Source organism: Leptidea sinapis, chromosome 30 (genome assembly GCF_905404315.1).
Source record: "Leptidea sinapis chromosome 30, ilLepSina1.1, whole genome shotgun sequence".
NCBI classification, from domain to species: domain Eukaryota; kingdom Metazoa; phylum Arthropoda; class Insecta; order Lepidoptera; family Pieridae; genus Leptidea; species Leptidea sinapis.
Window position 1 is genome coordinate 2,853,848 of NC_066294.1, and position 6,133 is coordinate 2,859,980.

Here is a 6,133-nt window from a genome sequence, read left to right on the forward strand (position 1 = left end):
TTACAATAAATGTTTTTACTTTATGAATATAAACGGTAGGCTCAGTTGAAAAAGCGGTCGGTCGGAACACAAGAGGTAGCCCGCTTCGTTCTTAAATATTGATTACCAATTTAATTTAGTAAATCCATGAATTAAATAATTTTATTTCAACATACTTTCAAAGAATGCCGCGTTTTTTGCAACGGTTTTTTCACAACGAAACTAGGCAACGGTAGTACACGTATACAACCTATTCGATTCTGACAAATGTTGATGAGAAGATAATTAAGTAAATGATTTAATTAAATATAAAACGCAACCATTTAAAATAATTTTGGGAATTCAATGCTAAGACGGACATACTCACTCGTTTTCTTTGTACAAAGTCTCTTCGATTTTATTTTATGTATGCAAACTCCTTGCTACAACTTTTTTACATTTTGACTTATAAATTTAAAACTAAACTGAACTGAACTAAAAGTAATGATTGAGCTTACAAAAGGTGCTTATGCGAAAAATTTTTCGAATCATAGTTAGGTATAGCCTCAAAGTACGACATAAATTGTATTCTGTATTTCGTATTATATAAATATTGGATTAATGAAGTTTATACTTCCGTCGTGATGAGTTGGTCACAAATCAGTTTTTTATGATACTTCTTTAGGCACGTTGTGAAAAAATAATGAGAGCGAAAATAAAAGATGCGCGCGCGTCACTGTATCACTAAAGTAACAGGGTGAAGTTGGTTCCTAAAATTTTCTGACGTTTGCGACATTCGTTATGTTTTTTTGGTTTATTCGTCCATTATTAGGAACGGCAAAGGGTTCAAGCACATACAGCCGTGTTCATTATTTAATAATTAAATGTCAAAGCCATCTTTGCAAGATTTTTACATAATTGTTCTTTCTAAAAACGTTTAATAGGACGAGGAATACATAATTTTAAGGATTTTAGCTTTGTAAGGCCAAAGAAGTATAACTTCTTGCGTGCATACTTAAGGACACACCCACTTTTTTATTTTAGTACTTCACAAAGATCACGACGCGGAGGTACGCGTCACCCGCGGCTGCGGCTGGGTGAAACATCACCGCGACTGCTACAAAGCCGACAATGAAGACCACCTGGAGACTGTCTGCCAGTGCTTTTCTGACCATTGCAACTCCGCCATCGTCCACGCGGCTACAAGTGGAGCGATACTCGTCACTGCTATACGATTCTTAGTGTAATAAATTGATATTTGTAGTCTGTGGTTTGATTTATGCTGTCAAATGTCAAAATTGGCGGGTTGTTTTCTACATTACTGTTATGTCTCGCGTTTGGGCACAGGTGAAACAACTGTGGTTGAGTAAGTAGTACTGCACGGGAACGTCAGCGATGCTGCTTTTTTGCGACCAGATGTTCAGAGATATTAAGATTTTTCTTCTTTATATTTCCCTTGTAAAATCTATCATATAATGTGTTTCACTATCTGGACTCCATTGCATGGTATCTGATCTGAGTACGCTCTACAGATCTCAGCCTAAACGTCTCGCACACTAAAGTAATAAACCTGGCCTGTTTTCATCGGTTGTCTAGCAGCAAGAGACTCTATCTAGACGTATAAATTGTCTAAAGTTTTTACAATCAAACTTCGTAACAACAATTTCATTCAACATGTTTCTCAGATACCTAATCTCACAACACAAAAAATATTTGTTTTGACATTTTGCCGATAAGTACATCCTGCCCTATCACTCCTAGGTAGTAGATAATCACCATGACATCAGCCTAGTGAAACTCTCCGAGAAAAAACCGATTCACTCAATTGTATGAAACGTGCAGTCATTCAAAGATTGACAGATGACGGCCATAATCTTATTGAAAACGGAGGCAGCCTCTACGTTTCAAGCAACTGTTTGCTTTCAAACTTAGCCGGATTATACTTCCATCGCCATAGAGTAATTTCTGTTTCAAACTTATGTCAAATGACTGCACGTTTCATACTAAATTAAATTTCAATATTTACTTTGGCAGTCCCGCCTCTTTTTACGTAGTATTTACATTCTCTTTGGATGACATACTAGAGATCACTTACTAAATATTATATCTACTATCATAATATTATTTCATGGATTCAAGCGGTGAAGACGATTTAGATATATTTCATCATCATTAAGAACACAGACGACAAAATATTATTATCAATCTGAAAAGGATTTTAATTCATTTTCTTTAAACTTATCTCACCAAAACAAGATGTGCGCGTTGTTTCATAAATCTTTAGAACGTCATTGATCGTGTGACAAGTTTCGATACATTGCATGTTCAATGTTTCTTGATGCAAACTGACGGTAGACATACATAACAATTACTATTTCAATATCTCTTAAACACTCTTTTGCAAAAAAAAAACGGTTCCTACAGTGGCGCACTTGTTAAGATCATCTGGTCTTCAAATTATTTCATAATTCTAAGTAGCTTGTATTATCATAATACTTTAAATAAATAAGCCAACAGTAGTTTCTCTCAATTTCGTCATTACATTTCGATGGAATTAATGAAAAATGATCCCAGAGTCTAAACAGCTAGTTGCGTATCTGTTCATTAAATTAAAAAAGCGGACTAAAAACTTAAGTTTTTTTTAACATAAAAATAAAAAGCAAAAGTTTAATATCGAGTGTCCGGTCCGCTCTTGCTAAAATGACAGCTTGTATTCGTCCGGGCATGCGATGCTATTCTTAATTGTTTCTTATGAAAAACGTTCGAACATCCCAAATGTGAGTGTGAGGTCGGGACTTCGAGCTGTACAATCCACACGATTAATCCCTAACTCTTGAATATACGCTTCCACATCGCCAGAACGGTGAGCGTGAGCGTAATCATCCGTATTCTCCAAGAACCGTTACGTTGTACGTAACCTCCATGCGGGTTGTACGTAAGGAATTACGAATTCTGATATGTACCGGTTAGCATTCGAAGTGCTGCAGTTTTCTATGTAGATTAACTCCGTACGGTCTAATACATTAATCGCTGCTCAAAACATAACAGCTAAGCCAAGCAAACTTCTGTGATACGTTCCCCTTGCCTTTGCAGTAGGTGCTTGCAGACATCGGTCCTCACCATATAGTGATATTCTGGCTTCATCCCAATAATACTCTACCCAAATCCTCTTGGGCCCACATAGCACAATTTCGAACGAAGCTACTGCATGGTTTTCTTCCATACCCAGTCTCTTGATATTGTTGTCAAGTCCTCTGGACAGTCGAACGACTCACATTTAGCCTCTGGGACACATCACATTGACTACACTCTTCCACAAGCGCTATAATTTTGCTCGCTGTTATCGTTCTGTCAACCATTTTAGAGACCGCTAAATAATGGTATCAAGACTTAAAGATATCAAGGAAATAGGACAATCCGACAATAATTATTTAAAAATGATTTATAGTAATTACCAACTATCAACGATTCCCGCCACGATACGCAATTTACTGCAATTTTTGTTAATGTTCGACACTGTGGTTCGACTACTTATGTCGAATTTGGTATAAACTTTTTTATGTACCACAACACTTCACAAAAGTGCCAGTAATATTCTCAAATGATTAATACAACTTTTGGTATTGTATTTTGTAAAGGGACGGAAAAAAATACCCGTGAGTTTAGTTAGCTTATTATATTTAGATTAAAACTCTTAACACTACCATCTATTGATTTATTGTAGAACTACATACTAATATTAATATGACGTCCTTTTAGTGTAAGTAACTCGTAAGAGATGGCAGCTCTATACATTTCTCGTAATAAAATTTTAAAGTATGTATTATTTTATGCTGTACGATATTTAAATAATTAATATGTATGTAAATATAATATCATCATTCAATAAACTAATAATAAATTATAATTAACGTTAATAAGTATTACTTTCATAATTATTACATATTTAAATAATTTATTTGGCAATAAATTCTTTACCGTAACTCACGTTATGTGCTATTTCTGAAGCCAAAATTAAACCTTATTCTGTAGATCAAAAAATACTTGATTATAATAATTTATCATAGGTATAAAATATGTTTTCATTGATTAACAAATTTTGAAATTTGCGCTATGTTCAGATTAATGTTTGAATAAAATGGTGTTGATATATATAAATTATATACTAATTTCCCTTATTATATACTACGTATTTAAATATTATACACTAGTTTCATAATTTCGTACCAATAGTCACAAGTCAGGTTGGCCGAGTGGTCTAAGGCGCCAGATTTAAGCTCTGGTTCCCGAGAGGGAGCGTGGGTTCGAACCCCACACCTGACAAATAGATTTTTTTTATTGTAATGTTTTTTTACAATGAATTTCAGTATTATTATTTCAATATTATATTGCTTACATATCATGGAGCTAGAGTTCGTTATTTCATACATGTACCTATAGACTATAATAACAAACACTCTAAATTTTTATTTTTGTATGCAGTTCTTTCTTATTTTATTTGTTTTCATGTTGATAAATGGTAGATAATATCATAATTTCATTACAATAATATGTACTTGTACCTACTTACATAATATTCTTGAAAATATTTTATTTGCTTTATGCTATCATTCAACTGATTAAGTACTAAAATATAAATAAACAAATAGTCCACATAATAATAATAAGTCAAATAAATATAAGAATTGGCGAAAACCGGTGACACTCAGTACTCAAGATCGCTTGAATGTATAGAGGGGAAAAGAGCTTCATGGACGGTATTACCGGGCTCTCTACGGACCTGATGTAGACAAGATTTCGTGTGTGACCTGGCTATGATTTGGTGACCTCTTTTGAGAAACCGAAGGATTTGCCTGTGCAATTGCTGATGAAGATATCAAGACGAATAACTACCGAAAATACATCATGAAGGATGGCACAATAGACATAATTATGTCGGGCGTGCCATCATCACCAGTCTATCAGACATATTATTTCCGGTTGTTCTCGTCTTGCCAATGGAGAGTATTTGCACAGACACAACCAAGTAGCCAAGATTATCCATAAGCAACTTGCTCTTCGATACAATCTTGTGCATTTTGAAGTCCCGTATTATAAGTATACTCCGGAGACAGTTCTGGAAAACAGCCGTGTCAAGCTCTACTGGGACCGATCTATCATCACAGACAGAACTATCATTGCTAATAAGCCTGATATTGTGCTGGTAGATCGGTTAGAGCGTCGGGCATTTATTGTTGATATCACCGTTCCGTGTGATGATAACATTGTGAAAGCTGAAATAGACAAATTGTCGAAGTACCTAGACTTAGCACACGAGGTTACTGACATGTGGGATGTTGATTCAACAATAATTGTCCCAATAGTCGTTTCCGTAAACGGTCTTATAGCAAAGAGCCTCGACCACCATCTCAAGAGGATCTCACTTAATAACTGGATAAAGGGTCAGTTACAGAAAGCAGCTGTTTTGGGAACGGCACGCATCATGCGGAAGTTCCTCTGTCTGTCACCCTAACCACCGGCGGAATTGTCGTGAACCAACGCCGGCGGGACTCTATTTTTTAAACTTATATTTGTAATATTGTTTTTTATAAATATGTTATATATATAAATGTAGAAAATAAGACGAAATTGTAATAAAGAGAATAATAAGTCTCAAACACTGTAATATTTTATTTTTTACTATCGCAAATTATAAAACTTCTCCATCCCTCGACGCAACAAAGATCTTGACATATTTTGACATGGCTAACATACAGACAGACAAAAAAAAATTATAGGCGCGATTTACATCCATTTTTAAATAATTACCTACTATACTAATGACCTTAAAATTTACAGATGAAATATTAATTCTTCATTCATAATTGATATTAAAAATAAATTATACTATTTTTTGAATGTTTTTTTGCTCATAAATTCCAATCCAAGTAGATTCCGAATAGTGGGATTTTTTTAAATAAACTGTCATCGTCAAAAATATAGCTTTTAATTTTTTTTTCACGTCCACTTGAAATAGGTATGCCTACTTAAACTTACTCCTTTCGGCCTTAGTAGGTATGTGAATCCTACTTGCACATTTAGATAATATCTTATCGGCATCGCAATATAACGATTTATGGGCCATATACTCATCTGAAGATAACTGATTTAAAAAGTTTAGAATTGTTTTTATACT

General features: G+C 34.4%; 1 non-coding gene across 1 annotated transcript; it reads left to right on the plus strand.

The window, feature by feature from the left end:
- The first annotated feature begins 4,197 nt into the window (after positions 1-4,197).
- Positions 4,198-4,281, plus strand: Trnal-uaa (transfer RNA leucine (anticodon UAA)). Its single transcript has one exon. It is a non-coding gene; the product is annotated as a tRNA-Leu (tRNA).
- Positions 4,282-6,133: the final 1,852 nt, after the last annotated feature.